The sequence below is a fragment of the Branchiostoma floridae genome, chromosome 1 (genome assembly GCF_000003815.2).
Source record: "Branchiostoma floridae strain S238N-H82 chromosome 1, Bfl_VNyyK, whole genome shotgun sequence".
Classification (NCBI taxonomy): Eukaryota; Metazoa; Chordata; class Leptocardii; order Amphioxiformes; family Branchiostomatidae; genus Branchiostoma; species Branchiostoma floridae.
In genome coordinates, this window is record NC_049979.1 from 5,228,873 (window position 1) to 5,251,908 (window position 23,036).

At 39.5% G+C, this 23,036-nt stretch overlaps 1 protein-coding gene across 2 annotated transcripts in view; it reads left to right on the top strand.

Moving 5' to 3' along the window:
- LOC118413926 (brother of CDO-like) overlaps positions 1-23,036 on the top strand; it is a 45,520-nt gene that overhangs the window by 1,374 nt on the left and 21,110 nt on the right. For both annotated transcript variants that reach the window (XM_035817605.1, XM_035817588.1), the window contains exons 2-3: positions 11,944-12,023; positions 19,147-19,225. The gene's annotated coding sequence lies outside the window, so the exon portion shown is untranslated. The remainder of the gene's footprint in view (positions 1-11,943; positions 12,024-19,146; positions 19,226-23,036) is intronic.

Consider the following 23,036-nt stretch of genomic DNA (forward strand, 5'->3'; position numbering starts at 1 on the left):
GTCAGACAGCGTCACTCAGCAGACGTTGGGCCATAGGAATATCAAATGCCAAATCCCTTCCTGATCCAGGTCTATATGTTGCCCTAAGCCAGACATTATCACAGTTTCCCCACTGGGCCGATAACATGGTTGTAAAAGTGAACTGTCAATATTTCACCAGAGTAAGTGCTTTTAAAGGCAAACATGCAGATTTTTTTCAACAGAAAGAAGTGTTTTAAAACAGAAGCATCAGCACAGGTCAGAGCTAGACCCGTTACTTTGCCACTGACTGTAGAAGAAGCCACTCACCTCCAAGCTAATCTGTTTACATTGCGGGTCCAATTCTGAACAACAAATGGTAAGAGGATATACACAGGCTGTCCCAGAATTTGTGTATGACGATTCAACAGAACAGGAGTTCTAATGAAAATAGATGATATAGGGGCTAATGAATTGGGTTACTTTGTGGTTTTAATTACCTACAGGCATGGTTTCTAGTGGTACCACTACTACTGCATAAATACATACAAGGGAAGTGTTCTTAGCACTGTGGGTATTACAGTGTCAAGATATTTGGCATGTAGTTGTTCAGAATGTTGATTATGTAGCAGCTTCTTGTGTAAATGTCTGACATTTGGTGTTCAGGACCAGGGCGATCTTCAGGACCATGCATCCATTCTTCTAGACTGGTTACCAAACCCCAGGCTACCGTTCTTCCTGAGACAGAAATTAGCTTGTTGGGATGTACAAAACTACATTACAATTACATGAAATTGATGAGTATGTATTTTCATAAGGTAAAATGAAAGATGTAACAACAAAAATCATCAAAAAATTAAAGCTGGAGACAGGTCTGGTCTGATCTGCAAGTTTGATAGGGTAAATATTCTCAATAACCTTCTGTTTTGGTGAAGTTGTTGACAGTGTATCCTTCCAAAAGTGGTCTGTGAGTTAGGTTAAGGGTCAGTCTACTCTGTTGAAGGAAGTTAGCCAAATTGATGCTACCTAACAAGCTTATTGATTGATTGCCAGTTTTTGATAGATGTTGTGTTACCTTGGGGCTACATTTGGAAGGGGGTAGATGTTTTGACTGATTATGTTCCAACAAGAGGTCTGTTTTATGAAAGCTTCTTTCAACTGGCAAAAATCCTATCAGCACGTTTCTAACCCAGTTGTTCAGAACAATGAATGTGCATAACATTTGCATCGTCCTGAATGTAACACAGCTCAGCCAGCTTGTATTTACAGAAGAGGGTCAATTGTATTCAGATAATGGCACTGGATCTCAAGTTTCACTGCATCACCTTTACAGGTTACCTTTGAACCAGAAACAATGACTAGATGTGTAGTGTAACATGTATCAATATTGTTTTACATTGTTTGACTTTGATACATGGAGTTTTTATCTGGATCAGTCATTTCTATTTTTTCATTGGGTGGTTCTTTTCAAGACCTTGGGTGGTTCTTTTCAAGTCTTCTGTTTCACTTAAACCAACTGTAACATTCAATTCAAGTTTTCAGCAATTTATAAAGAAGTACAGTTGTCCATTTGTTTAGTCCATATCACTTGCAGCGCCTGGCCTCCAAGGAAATCTTAGGATAAAGCAGACAGACCTCCATTTTAGATTCCAAAACACCCTAATTTCTGTATACAGAAGGCAACGGTGTATGTTATATGCAGGAGGATAAAACTGCAGCCGTCCGATGATGATGATGATGGATAAAGAAGAAACTTCTTGCCAAGTGCTACTATTTCCAATGCCCTGTCTGATGATTTATTAACACTGTACAGCCGACCAAATTAGTTTGCAACATTCGAATGAAGGAAGAAATTTGTAGTATGCAACATGTTTTTCCGAACAAAATTCTGAGAGTTGAGTACAAATTACACAGGCATTGCATGTGGATACTGAGATTGTTGTTATCATCTAATGTACAATTCGCAATTGATTCTGTCATCATTTATGCATATCCTTATCATGTAAATTCAAGAAGTATACTTCTGCTTTTCTTCACAATGTCATGTCTGCAGTGCTAGTGGCATCTTTCTCATCAACTGCATGGCCCATAGACATGGCTGCGACAACTAATGAGATATGGGCAATTGTGGGGTATGGTTTACATTAACGGTATGTACTGAGTTGGATATCAGCCCCAGGGACAACTGCTTCCTTCCAGTTAACAGTCAGTGGTCATGAGGAATGAGGGACTGGTGCAACAAGTCCCAGGAAAATAACACGGCCAGGGTAGGAGGAAACAGTCAGTTGAGCTGTAGGCATTTTCCTTTCAAAGGTGAAAAGCTACCGGTACTCCTTTAGAAGCTAATCTGAACCTTTGATGTGGTAGTGAGTAAGGAGTTGCAGATGGACATGGTAGACTACAGAACCAGCGGTAACAAGCGCCAGAGTTTGGTTAAGAACACTCTTTCCTGTCCGTCCCGCCAAGGGGAAAGATGTGTGAGATACAGAGATCTTTTGTACATGCCTGACGAGCAGCCTTCCATACCAGATAACAATACATTTCTTAGACTTATTCACCTCTTTTACTGTCTGTTGACACAACACCTGATCACGATCAATGGTATATATCTCATAGTGGACACCAAAGCCCTACCCTGTAAATGTCCTATATTTAGTATCCTGTGGTTTTTGCTTTCCTTAGATCTCACCACCTTCAAAGATGAGGTAACTGATGCCCAACAGATAGCGCACGCTACACTACTGAGGAGAGTAGCAACATAATCCTGGTGTCAGCCATTCTTAACCTTATGATGACAGTCTAGCACAACACACAAAATAAACATTCAAATATCCTCTTCAAGTGGTTTTATTCCGATCCGGCTTCCTGATAACGTATGAGGTGGCTTTTGTTTCTTGTTGATATGTGCCTTAACGTTGATCCATACTTTTTGAAAAGTAGGGTTTGGTCCGCTTACAGTTTCTGACTGGCTGTCTTCCTGTCAGCCTACAGTTGTGAGGGATAACACTTCAGATACTTAGATCTTGGAGGATGACTATGAATAACCCCAAAAAACTTTACCATCCAAAATGTAAGCACGAATTGTAAGCTTGTATCATTATAAATATAATCTTTCTTTATTGAGTAGCTAGAATACTTCTAGAATACTAAGTTACTGGTGTATTGTAAGCATGATTTGATAAAAACAGCTGTGTTTTGGGGTGGTTCAGTGTAGCGAATAGTGAACGTTATGCATGAATATTGTGTTTGTGTGTACAGTGAGTGTTTTTCAGGCAAAAATGGATGGGCATTTTTGTGAAATGTTAATCACATATTTCGTGTTATGTCTCTTTGCTGTGATTATATCTTACCAGTACTAGTACTAGCATAGCCTGGATAACAGACCCCAGCCCGATCTCAAAAATATCTATAGATATCTTTATACATTTGTATTATATTTATAAGCACAAAACTGTGGTTCATCTATATATATATTTGAGATCGGGCAGGGGTCTGGTATCTAGGCTACTAGTAGCAGAGCTTGAAGAAGAGAACTGCAGTGTCGCAGTTTGTTGTTGTTTTGCTGGATGCCTGTTTCTGATGATGATACACATGGTGGTGGGAGGAGAGAGGGAGGGAGGGCCCACAAACTGATAGGCCTCTTTTTAAGTGCAAGGTAAACAAAGTCAGTAATGACACCGCCACTGCACTGTCTTTTGATTTACCCACTTTAACAACTAGCCTTGTAAAAGCCAATTGGCCTTGTGGTGTATAAAGGATAGCTATTGAACTCTGTGTTTACTCAGTGATGTTGATGGGACAGCAAGTTGCAAGTTCCTACCAGTCAAAACAGTGCTTCATTTACTGAGTGGTAGTCAATTAAACACATTGTAAAGTGATTAAGTCTTCCACACTAAACTTTAGGCTTTTTGAGGGAGAGGTGTATATGAAAGCAAGGAGATGAATTGTCAAGAGAAGCATAAGCAAAATGTTTATTCTTCAATTTTTTTTCAAGACTAAGCTTCTTTCTACTTAGGAACATGCCCTTGTATACACCAAAGTTTGTCTTGGTTACAGCAGAAGTCAAGGGGAAGAGTTTAAAGAGGGTATAGGTAGACTCTTTGTGTATAGCGTGTGAAGAATGTTAAACAGATTTCTTCTGGGTCGTAGGAGTTGATTAGTCAAAATTACTACAAGAGAAATAATCAGTGTTCAACCAGGCCGTAGTCCCGAACACCTCCATGCAAGCATTGATGATTGAATTAAATCAAACCAACCAAAGATCACCATTTTTGTTCGCAATGAAATGCGACATATGAAATGTGAACATAGGTATTTGATAAGCAGGGACAGATGTTGGGTCTGTTGGATTGTGTTGTTGTTTTTTTGTTGTTGTAAAATTTTGAAATTTGACATTTGGTTACTTTCTGTAAAACTAAAAGTAAAAATCTGTAGCATCTGACCTGAAGCATGGAAGCCTGTATAATTTACTATAAATATGAAGAACGAAAGTGACAATTTTTCAGTACAGAAATGTGTTATGAGAAAGATACCGGTGTATGCATGTCGTAATTACATTGCCAAAGGGTACTCTATAATAAGTATGAGCATGTATTGTTGTTAAGGTATTGTATTCAGGAGGGAGAATACGCATGGATGATCAGACACACAGGGTCCCGACAACAAAATGTCCTGCCCAGCACACATGGGTGCGGGGCATTATAACTAGGAATGTGATACTGCTGCCCTAGGCAAACCTTCCTAGCTGAAAACCAATCTGCAGTCTTTCCTTCACTTTCAGTAGTTGTGAGATATTCTTGTCCTCGTACGAGTGTATACAAATCATGAAATGGAGGAAACAAAGCCGTAAAATGGGTAAAACACAACAACATACATGTCAGAAGCTGGACTCAATGACTGTTAGATCCTGCACCCAAGGCCAGCTATGAAACAGTTGGCTGACTCAGTGACTAGGTATTTATCTGTGTTGACACAAACAAGAGGCAAGCAACTTAGCCTTAGTCATTTCAGTTTATTACATTAATAGCATTATAGGCAAACAGTATGCACTTCCCATTCAATTTCTCTTTCATCTGTCACAAGTAATAAGTGAAACTGAGAGAATTACCAAATGTCCTTTTTATGTTTTCAAGGAAATATTGTGCTGATTAAGTGATTCACCGCAGCATAAACACAGGATTAAGTCCTTAATCTGTGCAGGTGTTCACTGCAACTGCTTGTACAACAGGTTCCTGGAGAACAACAATAATACATACATGGGTCTGTAGAGTCATAGCTTGGATACCAGCACCCAGCCTGATTTTTAAAAATCGGACAAAAGCTGGAAATGGTTGGATTTTAGACCCCCTAGCAGCTCCCCTTGGCACTGCAGTGGTTTTGATATCTCATGTTCTGAACAAGTTATGTTCACGGTTTTGGGTTGTTCGATAGCTCTTGTTCAAATTCATTACCATCATGGGATGATACTGGGGAGGGGGCTGATGGGTACTTAACCTTTAACCTGCAATATTTGTTACCATAGCAACAGTTGTGACCAATGACATTCAAGCGTAAACATTAGATAAAGTTGGCCATTCCTAAGATCAAATGCGCTCTTTGTTTTCTCTGCTTGGAATATCTGGCTGGAAAGGTTTTTCATTGTGATGTATGGAATATTGTGATGTATGCCCAAAATGCAGTGCAGAGCAGGAACCTAGCAGCAGGGGATATGAACCCCCAAATTAACTTGGCATGATAAAGGCTAGAGGAATGCGACATGTTTTGCATATCTGTATGTATGCCTAGCTTGCACAAATTATCAGGCTTCTGGGTATACAAAAGTATACAATATTAAAGACTCTAAATTAGAATGAAGATGCTCATTGTTTTAGACAATCAGGACTGTGGATCAGTATTGTAAATTGTGTTGAAAAACATTGAAAATCAGTTGTATTTATGATGTATTCTTTTCTTATTACGAAGCCATTTGAATAGTAAATGAATTTTCTAAAATAGGGAATTCATCTTTCTATCACTGTATAGAGTTGCTATATCGAAGTTTCATTTGTCGAAATCACGATCAAATGCATCAACTTGACAACAGCATGGCGGCAACTACCGCAAGTTAAAATTCAATGTTCACTGCTTTGCCAACATGGCTGATAGTGATTCCCAGGACAAACAACAGGATGGATTGCGGGAGGACCTATTAGAGTTTAGTGGCTGCCTGCTATTCCTGTGGTGGAAAGTTTCCTTATCATAGCCCAACTGTGCCCGGGGCATTAGTAGGGTATTTCTTAAATCTCAGTGGGGAACCATGGATCCTTTAGAAGGAAAGCAGACCCAGTCATCTTCTCTAACCAATAATTATGATTTTTGAAATACTTCAGTTAAATTAGGTGGTAACCAACAATGGCCTCCAATTTCTTGCATAGCTTCTCTGGGTGATAGGATAGAGAAATCCCTTAGGATAAGGGGGACAAAGGAAAAGGCAACACAACCAGGTGGTAAGAAAGAGTTAAGGTGTGGTAGGATGGGAGGATCATACTTGTATCTCTGTGAGTCGTGTTCAACGATGCTGTTCAGAACAATACTGGGATATCACCGATCTCCGCCACAAAATTGCATAACCCAAGCCATTCTTGCCTAGGTGTCTGCAGACATCCCCATATAAGGCACAAGTCAGATTGAAGCAGGCTGGTACCCTGTGTGGTGCCTTGGGGCATAGCAACATGGAATGTTGACTAGCCTTCCGAGCAGGCCAACAGGAAGAGATGTCAGTTGAGATTATAGCTTTCCTATCACCTGGGGTATGTGCGATGGTGCAAGCAATCCTATCATTTCAGCCTCCCAATGACACACGGTGTAATCATAATGTGCAAAGTCCTGTTATCTGTTAAAGTGCCAGACAGTGAAATATAGGGGCAGATGTGCGGAAGGTGATGGTTTTGACTTCAGTAGAACAGATCTATTTATTATGGTGTCCTCGTATAGCAGTTTGGTAGTTACGCTGCTTTTCATGTGGTTTGTAATTACTCCATGAAACCATGAAAGGAAAGTTATAATAAGGCAAAAGGTTGTCTCACTAGTCTGTAGCCTTGTCTAGGCTTTCTAGTAATTAAATGCGTACTTATACCGACTATCAGCTGGGCCATTTTCATGTCATGGCATAGGACTCTCTAAGGAAATGTAGTATTTTTCCTTGATTTCTAACCCGTGCATGAGAAAATCACATTGATTGTGTCTGCCCTTAAAATCCTTAAAAATGCAGATACACAGAGATGTAAGACTAAGATAGTTCTTCTATATCATGTATGAGCATTTGACATATAACTTATAAGAGCTGTGTAAAATCATGACATTAAACAAACCTTATTCATTAAGAAGGGGCAAGAAAGGTTCAGTCTGTTAACACTACAGAATCACCCTAAAAAAAGTAGAAATGGCCCCATTCTGAATTCCAGCAAACTGTAAATGACATTTTATTGAAATTTTTGAGAGATTTGTCCCAGTAAAGCCAGCACCACTTCCACCGGTCAGGCTGATCCCACCAGTGTGATGAAGGTCCCCATTGTGCAATGTACAGTAACATAAAGGCAGCTGCTTTTATTTTGTCCACTTGGCTATCTTGTTGCAAAGCTATTATTCATCAAATGTAGCAGAAAGCATGATTGATACATAAAGATCCTTGTACAATGTAAGAACTGGTCAATCTTTGGTATAAATATAACTCTATGTCTGATTAAAGTAAACAAAACAAGTGCTTTGATATTTAACTATTGGGCTTATAATAAAGTTTGTAGAGCTCAAGCCAGAATATTCAATGATGATATTGTTTGTAGAAAAAACAGCAGCACAAAAAAAACTAGAGTTCGGCGACCTCATACCTCCATGAAAATTTAGAGCTTTCGTAAATTCCATGCAATTGACTAACACATTAACATAATTTATGCATGGTGTTGTTAATCATTGAATTACGTACACATGTCACAATTATAAAATTCCCATTATTAATCATAATCAAGTGGTTTTGCAATTTTTGCATACATTATGCAAATAAGTTCCTCATGACCATATTTGGTATCTGCTTATATTCTACCTATCATAATTAACATGTGTTACATGTATTGAAGTCCAGTCATTGAAAACGATGGAACTATACAATTTCCTCATTAATTATGCAAATTAAGTCTTCATTTGCATAACATGTATATCATTATGAACATCTTTGCCTAAGCTACCTGCATGCCTAAAATGCAGGCAATCCGTCGTTCCTTTCTGCAGTTATTATCTTTGGAGTGTCTTGACAAAAACACCCCTGCAGTTCCACAATTAAATGTTAGGGGGCTGAAACTTGCCCCACTTGTTTATGGCGCTAAAAGCTATCTACCACCTAAATGTCAAGACCATAGTATGTCTTGAACAAGAGATACATTGAAAAAACTGCTATGATAGATTATTCTCATTAATTATGCAAATGTACGCCTATTTTGCATAATTAGTATCTTATCTTGTAAAACATTATCTAAGGTACCTACATACTAAAAATGATGAAAATCCGTTGTTCCCTTCTTGAGTTATCCTCTTCACAAGTTTTTGACAAAAATGCCCCTGCTATCCTAAAACTAGACGCTAGGGGGCCCAAACTTATGCCATTTATTTCTGAGCACAAGAGCTATCTAATACTCAAAAATCGTGACCATAGCATGTTCAAAACACCGAGATAGCAAAACCGGAAGTTGCGCTGCAGTACCAAGGAGAGCCGCTAGGGGGCCCAAAATCAAATCATTTCCAGCTTTCATCACACACTACCAACACACCAAGTATGAAACCAATCCACTTAACCCTTCATGAGTTATGCTGACCACAAATATGCGGACACACAGACAGACACACACACAGACACACACACACACAGACACACCAAAAACTATACCTCCATTTTTTCATGGAGGTAATAACGATCCAGTTGGTGAGGATTGCATCCAATGCAAATACCTCGATAGTTGTCAATAAAACAGCCAAAGAAACTGCCACCATCTTGCTTGCTATTTTGTTATGCATCAAATATCCCTAAACGAGAGAGAAACTTTGCCTGGGTATCACTAGAATAAGTCGAGCTGTGCTAATGTAGTCAGCTAGATACCAGTTTATTGATGACTCGGGGTTTGCCCCAAAATCAAAATGTAATTTTTCCTTGAGTATCTTAGAGGTCACGAAGAGGTCCTACATTGCTAATGTTTTGAACTACTTCAGCTAGATAGAAGGGCCACCTTAGAGTTAGAATATCTGTCCTCCTCCTGACCAATCAAAGTTGAGCATACATTGGTATGGTCTGAAGTAAACACTATCAGAGTATACATTCTTGCTGACTGGAATGGAACGGGACAGGTGAGGGGGCAAGGCATTATAGCACAGGTAACTTCGAAATCTTTTGTGAGAAGATAGACACACTTTCAGAAATACATGTATCAAAGGAAGACCGTTCCATCGAGGTATGGGTGTTAACCAGGGTTAGAATATCATGTTGTGGACAAAAAAAAAGTGAAAATTCTAAAAAAACTCTTGTAATTACAGTTTTGGTTCCTAGTAGCATACAGGATTCCTGAGCTGCCATAGGAAATGTTGTGTTTTCAGCAACCAGAAGTGTCCTTGTACTGGACCAGTCATCCAAACAGAGTAAATAATTTGGAAAAATGGGGGGTTTCTTTGTTCACAGAGAAGAAAAACAATGGAAAAGGAAGTGCCCTAGCCTCTTCGTTTTTGGAACAACATTATGAGTAGAATAGAGTAGAGTTCTTTATATAAAAGGATAAGGAAGACAGGATGACTGCAACTTTATAATATGTACATGTATGTACATTGCCATTGGTTATCAGATAGCCAATAGGAATTGAATTATTGATGCTAGATTATGTGTTACGTCCAGGGCTCGAAATACCCACTTGCCCACTTGAAAATGCAACCGCCTTTTGCTTTGAGCAACTTGATTTTAAACCCAGGTTGCACACTGAGCAACCTGAAATTTTGCCGTTGGAACACTGCTTTTTCCCCACCTACATCAATTAACATGCATAAGCTTTTGTATTTATTTTTTGATAACATAAAACATATTACATAGTTAAATATAACTGGAAGAAAAGATAATGGATAAGTAACTGATTTGAAGAAAGTAACAATTTGAAAGTGGGGCAACCTGAAATGTTAATGGCGCAACCTGGCTTTTGACTCAGATTGCCACTTGGACAACCTGGCTGAAAAAAGTATTTCGGGGCCTGTATGTTCTACTGTCAGATATTGACATAGTATTGTGCCCTCTGATTGTTTGCTGAATGTTGAACATGATGCATGTGAAATTTTATGAGGTTACTACCTGTTTTCTTGTCTGTAGTCAATCCTGTACACGATTTTAAATGTCACAGCTAATGCTTCCCTACCACCAGAATCCAGATCATTGATTTTCATTAAATGCACTGTCCAAAGGAATTTCTTTCAACTGACAGTGTAACGCTAGTTCACTTTTATCCGCGGGGTAACCTATATCCGCTGTGTTGCTAAACTTATTCAGGGATATCAAGTCGATGGATGGTAGTTTCAAATTGTTCTAGTTTCAAATTGTACTATTTTCAAAATACAGCAGATTGAAACCATCATCTGTCGACTTGATATCCTGAATACATTGTTCTTAAAAAGAACGGATAAAGGTTACCCTACGGATAAAGGTGAACTAGCGTTATATTGTAAGCATATCTTGTAGATTCTGTTTGATCAGCACTTTATAATGATTCTTACAGTTGAAATGTGTGGCTGGGAGAAATTTGACACAGGACTAATTATGAATCACCAAAGCAGAAAATTTGAAACTAGGGCAACCATGACACTTTTTCACATTAGATTTAAGGTGTTTGGTGAAGCATGAAGCTAATTTGCATATGATAAATGCATATTTTTTTCTTTGCTACAATTTCAAATCTGAAGCTGTTGTGCAATTTATCTATAACATTCTTTCTTGAAAAAAATGGGTCCAATATTTTGGAATGGCATATTAGGCCATGCCTGTGATATATATATTTTTTTATATTGGAAAGAGGAGAACCCTTTGCATATGTAAACCCTGTATCAGTTGTCTACGTGTTTAGTTATATATGTGGACAAAGTCCACTAAAGATGCTCAATAGAAGCAACTGAAACCAATGTTGCAAGTAGCCAACATCAACATGTCTTCTGCTGGAAACTTAAGATGCTGGGAAAATAGACTTGGGTGGTCCAGCTTAAATCATCAATTATGTCCAGTGTTAGACATTTGCTTCAGGTCTCAAATTTTAAACAAAGGAGATTCTGACGTTTTGCGTTCCCTCTTTTTTTTCTGGCATAGCCAATGACCTGGAGTTATACTGGCTTAAGTTCAGGCCACTACCTTTAACCTCTAAAAAGCTCTATTACTCCGAGTGACTCAACTTTCAATGAATTTGTTCTCATATGCAGGTACTGTAATTAAAAACAATTCTGTCACATGACAGATTCTGTTTCATTCATCCAATTGTATATCTTACAGAAGGTAGCCTTTACTGATAGTATTACCATTGTACAGTTACATCATAGAAACACATTGCATATAATTCATGCATATAACTGTGAAATATTCAATACGATATCAAACTAGGAACTATTCATTTCTCAGTAGATAATGTTCCCCCAATGGGTACATGCCTGATTACGTCTCTGTTTTAATTTGCAAAGATTCTGATTTATGCAGTAGGTTTGAGGGCATACGTTTTACTGCAGTATCAGAAAAGCATTTATGCCCCTTCCATTGTCAGGAGTGTTGCATTTCACGCAGGTAACAACAAATAGTAACTGTTGTAATCACATAATTCCCTCATCATGTTGTCAGGGCAGTCTTTTGTGGTGAGAACATTGTGATTTTTGTTTTTGGTCTGAATGACAGTGTGAATTGACACTGAGAAGACTAAACCATTAACCAATGTATTTTGTTTACAATTACAGGAATGGGACTGTTTGAAGGCCCTGTACTGAATTAGACGGGAAGGACAGGCAACATCTACGTAAGAGGACCTGACAACAAGGTAGGGCAGTGGTCCAGATAAAAGTTAGGCTTTGTAAGTAAGGTGTTTAATGTAATTGTAATAAACTGTCAATTATTCTCTAGCTAGTAGGTTGTAGATGATGTGGTGTGAAAACACATTTGTAATTGCATTTGTGAAGGAAATGAAGAATACGCCTAAACCTAGTTACTCAAACAACTGGATAGGTTTGGAAAAACCATATCCAGTTGTTTGAGTAACTACTTTTTGGTGGATCTTATTACCTTGATGACTAATCTACATCGACGTGAAATGAAGAATAGTTAAATCCAATCTATACACCACTGGGTAATACAAATGAGAGTATCAGAGGGTTCCGAAGTCATCTGACAGCCTTGATCAGTCAAAATGTATTCTGTTGTGTGTACGTATGTGTTGACTGTTAAAGTTAGGAAAGTAGTTCGCTCCGTTGTTAATTATACACTATATACAGTTGCTTCTCTGCTGTTCCATCTGGGATTCTTGGCCATGTTAATGTCTAGAATCGTCCAAATTTTGGATGAGGGTGCTGATTGGTCCCTACACATGAGCGAATTAAGGAATGGGTTCAAGCGCTCATTCGAACATTCGTTCCAACATCCAAAATTCCTTGGTCCACTTGCGGGAGGCCTGTTGTCATCGAACGAGTGCTTTAGAACCCAGTCCTAAATTAACTGACGTTAGCACCAAACGGTTTGAATGTGCAGTTCCCCAGACGGATAGCAGAAGCGAACATAGGAGCGAACGACTACCCGGATGGTACCCAGGCTATGGGTCATCTGCGGTTAAAGGGCCATGTTCTGTTGTATCTCCAAACAGTATTGATTTTAGACACCCACAGAAACAAAATAGTAACAAATAAACCAATAAAGAGTCTTTGTTCTTTTCTATGTATGTTGATGATGATACAGACTTCAGAGAGGCACCTGTCCTCCATCCGGTTTGGGTCTCTAACTTCTAAAAGTTTAGTCCACAGTGTCTGCCAGTTTGGGAACGAACTAACGGGTTTAAACTACAGTTGGCATCATAGGGCTCTCTGCAGACAGTTAAATCTAGATAGGTCATATACTTGCCCGAACAGCACTTTCACTTGCCCTGGACAATAGGGCTAGTGGACCTGTCCAACCCTGTACTTATATAGACAAGGTGGTGCAATACCATTATTATTATGCTCAGGGAGAGCATCATCAGGACTGGCAAAGAACAACACAACAGTGAAAAAAGTCTTTGACTTTATCTTCAGAATGATTGACAAATATTATTTCATCTTTCATCGAAAGAATGTGAAACTAGCAATATCCTGCGAGTATTGTCAGATAGATAACTATTCCCCAGACTTAAAGGGGCATTCCACTCCAGAAGGGAGTCTTGTTGTGCAATAGATAATGTGTCAATGAATACATAATCAGCCGAATTTTGTGGAATTCACCTTGGGTTGAATTGTGTGATGTGTGTTTTGTAAAACAATATGACACTCACTAAACCCATGCAGACCCTACCCATACATTCCCTATACGCATAGACACTTTGTTTATCGTACATATTTTTGCAATAAATGAGGTTCTCTAAGCACACCGAGAAGGCAAATTGCTCATAAGATAGCAAAGAATACAAGAACAAGACGAGATTTCTTAGCGAACCTAAAATTAGTTTTGTAACCGTACCTAAAAGTTTTGTATTGTATTCAGCCATAGGATTAATTCAATTAGAGGGTAGTTGGGGAGTTTAGTAGAAGACTGGATGCTTTTGAGGCACGTGGAGCAACTGAGTACATGATCGTATAATGTTAATCATTATGCATTTATTACTTCCTAAAATTGATATCTATCGGAAAATAACACTCCCGTGTGGAGTGGAATGCCCCTTTAAGACCAGTAGAACATTCTGTGAATGTTGTGTTGAAATGCACACATGCAAGTCTCACGAATCACATTTGATGGAAGTTTTATCATATGTTAACTTCATCCAGCAGCAGCTGATATGTATATTCTGGTCTCATTGATGTATTACTCCGAGTGTGTAGTCTAAAAGAGAGATCCGAGCCAGAAACTAAACGGCGGCATGGACGCGTGTTTTTAGCGGAGAGAATTTCCCTTTCAACCAGCTGAACTGATCTCAAAAGTTAGATTGGTGAAAGTTTGTTTGTAACTGAAGAAATTAGCAGGTAAAGTTTGGCAGCCGCATGCTAGGTCGGAGGTACACAGTCCTGAGTTGTTCGGTTGACTGGTGGCAGCTAAAAAGTGCCTGTTGAGGTGCTTGACTAACTGTATTTTGTAATCGTCATAAAGAAAAAGACTCTATGTATAGAGGTTGTTGGGATTTTTTTTACATGACGAAGAGTAAATGTGCTAAACAAAGAATGAATAACATCAATATATTTCAAGTAAGGTTCATTATGAACGTGTCAATGTAAAACATGTATTATAACTTAGAAGTCTATGGGAAGAAGAAAAACTCATCAATGAGACCTTCTGTGATGAGCTATTATTTGATATGCCTCTAGGTCAAGAAGCTAATCACTGAAAACCCTCTGTCAGGCCAGAGGCTGAAGGAACTGAGGATTACCTTTAACCTTTTGACCTTTGGCAATTTTTTAAATCAGCCCACAGGAAGTGACATCAGCAGGGTGATAAGGCTGACCACTTTAGAGGGTCTGCATGGGGGGTCCCAACAACGATTTACGTTGAATTCAGAAGAACCCCCTACGTATTACGCTAAATCAAGGCAGTCAATTACGCTAATTTTGGTCGCCTCGCTGCGAATTACGTAGATAACAAAGTTTTCCCTACGATTTACGGGAAATAAAAATAGGCTGCCTATGCCTTACGTAAAAAAAAAAAAGAGCATGCAGAGCCTCACTTTAGGAAGAATAGGACAAAATCAAACATTTCTATTCTCCACTTACACACTTCCCATAATTAAGTGCGAGAGGGTTCCGGATATGGATGTTACTTGGATGCTACCACAGTTGCTCAGGGTGCGAAACCAGGGTGGAACCAGCTAAAACCTTCAGTACGAGGGCGGAAAAGCATATAAACTAATAAGTTGTCTGGCGAATATAGTACAGTTATCATTTGGGCCGAGAATCTTACAAGTTTGTGGTCAGAAGTAACTACCTAACACGTGCACCACTGTGGCTGTTAGTTGGTTTCTTCCGATGACCTCAACGGCCACACCTTGGCGTTTCGTCTGCAGCCTTTGTTTTTTTCCTGTCGGAAAGTGATTAAACCATTGTCCTGTGATCGGTTCCACACCAAACTATCATCTCCTTGATGTTTTCTGTGTTCGGAATTGGTTAGAACCAATTTTCTGTGCCCTTGGAGTCAGTTCCGGAGTTCGGAGCAGCCATATCCGGAACCCTCTCGCACTTAATTATGGGAAGTGTGTAAGTGGAGAATTGGTCATAAATGACTGAAGAGAAGGCATGAGCATGTAATGTTCCCAAGCACCCTCGCTCTTCTTGATAAGTTTGTAAGGGTTATCCAGACCTTTCCAGTTCATAGATTTTAAATGTGTGTCAAGGTCTGGTACTTGATTGTCACGCAGTTTCATCCTCCTGCAGTCAGATCCGCACACTTTTCTGTGACACAAGGAATGGGGTAAAATCTCGCAACAGAGATTTAGGGGCATTAGAATAATAAGGTCCAATTTTGACGTCGAAAGATCAAATCTAACCAGCCTTGAACTGTTAAGCCGCCCATCTTACAGCCAGGCTTTCACCATTCGGCATTGTTGTATGTCTGTCCCTGATGGCTTATCTAGACCTGCAATCTGTGTTCTTGCTATGGGCTATTTGGATTTAGTGTATAGGCATTGTCAGCACGCACCTATCTCATGTTGAAACACATTTCGGGATCTGCTTGGTGTTAGTGGAGAGAGAAAGCAAATCTGGATCTTGCAATTATGTGGAAGATTATAGGGAGAGAAGGGTTGGGTCAAAGGTTGTATTCAGTGATGTCAGCAGAGAGGAACGCAGTAATTGAGATAATTGGGGCAGCTGCAGTTTGGAGAGTCTTTGAGCTGACCCCATACTGATCAGTCTTGCTATTGCCACAGGCGTTTCTTGACATCCTGTCTCATGCATTTTTCCCCCCACTCTCCCTCTAAGAGGCATTGCTGCATGCTGCAAAGGATGCCAATTTGCCTGCGGTTGCGGGTATTTTTCAACCCCCGTTATTTTTTAAACTCGTGAGAGAGAGTGTAAGAATGGAGAAGTACAGACATGGCGACGTGAAGGGAGCAGGCATGCTGTGGAGGACAGACACCTGGAAGAGCCTTTGTCTCCCCAGTAACCAATCAGGGGGCAGGGAAACGTGATCCATAATCATGCCTTCTGTGCAGTTGTCACCTACGATTTGTCAGAAGGACTGTGCCTACTTGGATTGGAAACTGGTGGAACTGTTAGTGTTAGAACTGTACGGTGGATCTGTGTCCATGAAACTTTAGGATGTCCTTATGCCCAAGATTCTTTATGGTTTTACTTTTAGGGAGGGTTGCCTATCAGTCAGATTTCATGCTGTAGAAACAAGTTTACAGAACTTTTAATTATACAGGTTTTTATTCTGCCAATTTGTTGTACAGCCTCCTCTCCAAGTCTGAATCTGCCGTTTGAAGTTACACATTTGAATTGTGCCCAACTGCCAATTTTGCCCAGTGTGCAACATACTGTGCAGCCCACAAACAGATATGCGACCAAATATTAACCTGCTTGTCATCGTACAGAAACTACAACAAGTTTGATGCCAAACTATGGTCATTTCTTTGCAGTTACTGAGTTAGGCCCTTGTATGGGCTAGCTTTCAATGACTTGCAAGTTTTTCAAACCGTAACTTGTAGGTCTTGTCAATCAACATTTTGATGCAAGATGTAGGAAAAAAAAACTTCCTAGCTTTTCATGATTTATTGACCTATGCCTTTATGCTTCAATATGTATGATAATCATTGCTGATCTGATATAGGAAATGGTATTAACAATTCATGATCTAGATAATGTACTATGCTGTATAAAATTTCTGACATACGGTACACATTATGACCTTTTAATAATTCACAAGTCTCTCAATAATTAATGCTGGATGAGTAAAACATTTCCTGTACATCCTTTTGAGACAAGATTATTGAAGATAGAATAAAAGTAAATGTTATCAATTGATTTTAGTCTGTGATGAGACCATCAGAATGACCTTTGATTTTTCACTAACAATGTTCTACTAGCAATGATTAGTAAATCTTATGTATACATAGTTGTATATTTGTAAAGTCTAGTGGTTGGTTAGGATTCATGTATGGTCTAAAAAGAAAACTGTGATAGTAGCTACCTCTCAGTTATGCTTCTTTTGAATTTTTATCCATAAAACATTTTTCTTATGTGATTCAGATATGAGCTTCAAGTGTACAAGAATTGAATCCAAGAGAAAAATGTCAATGGAACATGACGTAACAAAAAGTTAGATTTCAACAAAAAATCATCTCTCCCAAGTTCTAAGCAGTGAGAAAAGAGATGATACAAAAAGAGGATCATATTGCAAAACTATAAAAATGATATTCTATACTGTGTGGTGTCCTGATGCATTGGAACCTTCAGTGGCATGGGAGAAAGGAAGGGTAGCCATTCATAATGGGGTCTTATTACCTTCATGAATACTGAATATCTCGGTAAGGGCCAGGACAATGTATGTAAGAAATGCGACCCCTGTAGTCATCTCCTAGCTGTGGATTGTACAAAGGATGCTGCACATCTGGTTCTTTCCACTTGTTGGACTTGATATCCTTTGTTACTCCACACACCGCCCATACCCTCGGGCGGGAAATACTTTAAATTTTCATAAGGGCTACTTCCAGAGTAATTGATATGTTTCCCCTATTGGGACTTTTTTGTTTGTATCTATCTTTGTCTTGCCTGTGTTTTACTCTTGTGACTTGACTGTATGCACTGCTTCGAAACGTGGGGATTACTTGTATGTAGCGAGGTAAATGTGATCACCAAAAATGGCTGAGTGGTCATGATATCTGGATCAAACAGATGCTCCAGAATTGGAAGGGCATGTTTGCCGCTCAGTTGAATCTAAGCAGCTTCAGACTGTTTTGAGGCCCTGAATGGGCGAGCCAACATCACCCATTCATTCTTCTTGATATTAGAGTCTTTGGTCTTCGATATTTATGACTTGGAGAACCTTTGGCATGTTTCTTTAAATTTTGATTACAGCCTCCTTCTTCTTATCATCATCATCATCATCAGGGCTGTCTCCAGTACCCGTACTTCTGTCCAGGGACGGAAATTTACTTGGTGGGACAGAAAAAAATTCCACCCCATCCATCCAAAACATTAGAGCTTCATGACAAAAAAACTGATGAGATGTATTTGTATAAGCTTATAACAACAGATTTAACAACAAAAATGAATGATATTGGCTCCGAAACAATGAGTGGGACAGAAAGAAATTCAACGCTGGAGAGAACCCTGATCATCATCATACTTCTCGGTAGAACGGAGAATATCATACATAATTCCACTGCTTATCTTGGCACGTAAACCTGACAAAACTCTTACAGAATGATGGGAACCAACTCGCGTTCACAGACGTGTAATTTGTGTGGATTGCTTTGAAGGTCTATTGTAATAAGCAATCCGGCAGGCAGGTAATCTCACAATGATGCTCCATAATGCATGGTATCACATACCATGTTGTGAAGCCGTGGCATTTTGACCTTTGCATAATGACATGGCTGCACACTCTCTCTCTAAGTGGTAATCACGGGTCTCCTCAGAACCGAGATTACTACCTTCCCGTGTTTGATGAATTCTCCGTGAAGGCAGTGTGAACAGTGTTTATCAGTTATTACGGCCTTCTGTGCTCATTGCGCAAGAAATCTGTGCAAACACTTACTCTGTCCTCGCCAAAAATTGTGGTCTGTCCCCTTTGCCCAAGGCAAGATTCTTTAAGAATTTGGAGAATGAGTGCCTTGCTATACTGCTGGCTTTTATGTACTATTGGGTGCTCATTGAACAAGGGCAGATGTGTGCCAAGAGTTGCCCTTGTGACAAGATGCACAGGTGGATCTGTCAGTCAGGCCGACATCTGAAAAAATTATCCCTCTTTTATTTCTCCCCTTCCCTGTTCTGAAGGGTATGGGACGGCCGCAGCAGAGAACTGCCGACTGAACGTCCTGCAATTGCAGCTGAGACGAGCGCCGACAGGGTGCAGGTGAGTTTATCTGTATTTGTTCTTTATAAACAAGTCTGTATCCTTGTAGAATCATGAAGTAACTCTTCCCAACACCAACTACGCTGTAATGAAAACTGTGTTGTTGTATTGGATAGTATTATCAGATGGCACCATTACTTTCACGTTTTTCATGGGCCACCACTTCTTTTCTTATGTCCATTATAAGTTGGTAAAAACAACATCAATCCGATGTAAGGAGGTTTTGAGTTTTGCATGGTTATTCTTATTGTGCTGTTGCACAGTGGTTTGATAATTCTACTGTAAAACTTTCTATAAACTGTATGACCCACTGAAGACCACTTTTGCTGACTTCATATCACACTTGGAAGAAAACAAACAATATGTGACTTTTTTTATTGTTAATAGCTGTTTTTTTCAAGAACATTCATGATAAAGGTCATTGATAAAAAATATCAACATATTGGTGATAAGTCAACTACCTGTTGAGCAATTCAACAAGAGACTAGCCTGGCAATATAAGTGCTCTTAAAATAGCTCTATCTCAATTTTGTCAGTGAACTAATGAAATAAAAGAATGAGTGGACCCAGATGTCCAGGAAAAGGGAAGTCATTGAAAAAAGTCAACCTCCCAGCATTGATAAAATCTCCTTGATTAGACCCTGCATATATACATGTGGTTGAAGGCTGCCATAGATGAGATTAGTTATCGACGTGTTAGTTCTTGAGATTATACAGCCTAAATTGGTTTGTCACATTAGAGTGTCTTTTATAGGTTTCCACACCTGAACAACACAGAGGTATGAGGAATAGGCAAAAACCCATAATGATGTCCGATAGTGTTGATCGTTACTTCCCACCAATGGTTGTATTGCTTTCTGCAAGTTGTGATTAGACTCTAGTCTAGAGTAGAGTAGAATAGAGTAGAGTTGTTACAGCCGGGTAACTGGTGCTCTCTGGCTCTGATGGTGTAAATGAGCATTCAGCAATGTTTAATGCGTCTTTGAAGTTTCACCCAAGAGACTTAACCATTCAGCAGTGACCTTCTTTATTATGCCCACAGTGAAATCCAGTACCGACAGATGTCTGACCAGATTTTTAACTTCATAGCAGTAAACAATGTATGAAGCCATATGCATGCTTAACTCAGAAATCCTGACTTGGCAGCTTTGTACCTTTGTCAACGTTTCCAAACATATAATTAGTAATCTTTTCATTTCTCTCCATTATTTACCCCCATGAAACAATCAGATCTCTTTTCAATGGAAAAGAACCCTTTGAGACCGGTGTCAAAAGGTCTCCCGTGCTGCAGCCTGAATTTGTTTGCTGCCCTTCAGAAAAATCCAGTCTCAGGAGGTGGTTATAAAGGAATGGGTGTATCAGGGGTGTATTAGCCATCTCTACTCCACATCCCGGGGACAGGCTGTTATTCAGAAAGGCTGCCCATCCATCACTATCTACCCCGCTGGGTTAGCCTGGGTAGCTTGTACAACTGTCCTTTGGTTCAGATTTTTGTGGGTTATCTTTACATACCAGCACATTATCTAGCTACTCAGGGTGTTGTCTATAGCTGCTCAACCACCAAAATTTTAGGTCAGGAACAGCTGGTCAATAACATTGCTCTGGAGGTATAAGATTCACCTTTTGTGCATGTCTATATTCTGCCCTGGGTCACCTGACTAAAAAATGCTCAAAGTATACATTGGTTTTTAGGAAGAAGGCACATCCTTAAGACAATAAAAACCTAATCTTCATTTGAACCCTAATATAAAGCAATAACACCAGTTGTATCTGAAGACTCTCTGAAAATCTCTGAAAAGGTTTTCTCCTTTTTCTTCTTCTTCTTCATCTTCCACCTGTAAACAGAGCCCAGGTTTGTTTTATCTGTATAGTAAATCTGTGCAGTTTTCCTTGTACACAATACTTAAGCCTTAGTAAAGGGCAACCCTAATAGTATAGTCTAATTATGTTAATGACCTGGTAAATGTTGATTTTACTCAGTACTATAGGGCGAGCCTAATGGTATAGTCTTGTGTACGAGTAGCTTGACAAAAGGCTACAGGGAAAACATTCTGCATTTTCGTGAAAATGTTTCCTCTCTAGTTTGTTTTAAACCAACTTTCTCTTACTTGAGGTATGCTTGTAGTTCTGCATGCTCATCCAAGGACTACTCAGTCGCATTTCTAATATGGGGTATCATAGAGAGGCTGAAAGTGGGAAGTTAATGACAATTTTATGGTCTGTTTTTTGTTGTTTATTTATTTGCTTGAACAGAAAAGCCTGAATGGCCATGTTATGATGTGATTATGGCATGATACATTATGTTCATGTATTTCATTGTATGGAAATGATTTTGACAGTTGGAAGTAGGCTCAAGTTGCTGTAAGCTCCACTGTTTCTACAACATAGATGTCTATGAGGTTGAGGACTTGAAAAGTATTTTAAAGGTGTTAAAGCGATACAGATCAACATTTGTCAAGTTATCTGTATGTAGTTTTTACTGATGATGATGAGTTTTTACAATGTTGTAAATGGTAATGAACTTAAAGTAAAGCAGGCATGGCAGGTGGTTTATTTCAGTTTTGTATTCAATTTCAGTTGAAACTGACCCTTGGAACTGCAGTACTAGAGGTTGCTGAGAACTTCATTTGTTTTGTCCTTTATGAAGTTCCTGATGTACCAGGAAAGAGCTGTGACTTTGGCAGACCCTAGCTTTTGGTATTACTGTTACCAAATTGAGAGCAATGGTGTGACCTTGGATGTGTACCCTTGTTGTTCATGTGTGGAACCAGTTTTAGACTGTGACTCCCAGCTCCTTTGTTGATGTGTGACCTCAGAGAAGGGAGCATGGAAGGTTTTCTTATGGGTGCCAAAATTTGGCTCTGTGTCTGCGGCTGTAAACAGTGACATAGGGTGGGCTTCTAGTTCTAGCAGGCTGATGGAATAGCAAAGTTTTATCCAGTTCCTTTGCTATATGCTTGTCAATTAGATCCTTACCTCTGAAAGGTAGGACTAGGGCATGAGATGTTGGTTTTTTATCCTTTGTAGTTGTTGTATTTACACGTAGATGATTACAAGAAAAGCCTGGGTACCATTCTGTGAGGGTCTGCATGGAGGGTCCCGACAACGATTTACGCTGAATTCAGAAGAACCCTCTATGTATTACGCTAAATCAAGGAAGGCAAATACGCTAAATTTGGTCGCCTCACTACAAATTACATAGATAAGATGATTTTCCCTGTGAATTACATTTAAAAAAGATAGGCTGCCTACGCCTTACGTAAAAGAGCATGCAGACCCTCTTCTGTTTCTACAGGGGCATGAGTGAAAAGAAGATGAAGAGTTTGATTGATGGTTTGATTAACTCCCTGACTCCACCTCCAAGTTAATTTCCCAGAAAGCTGTTGACCACAGAAAGGAAAGTTCCAACACAAATGTTGATGGTCATAGTGGCAGTGTTTACCCTTCAGGGCTCGCCTTGTGCCAGAGGGATGTTTTTGTATTGACACAAGGACTTGAGTCCAAGTGGATTGGGTTTGGGAGTAGGTTAAAAAGAAAACAGGGCTCCATGGAGGTGGGGATCAGGCAGCTGTATCCAGTGGTTCATGGCAGACAGGAAGATTGGGGTGAACTTGCCCCAGGCAGACAGGATGTGTGTATGGGTAGGATTTAGGGTGTGTGTGAAGTTTCATTTACTGTCAAAAGAGGAAAGGGGCCGAAAACCCAGCTTGCCGCCTCTCCCGGCCTGGCTCATTTGGTCATGATTTATCCCATAGTGATTATGGATATAGGATACTGAGCCAGGCATCCAGGCCAAAGCTGAGATTGATTT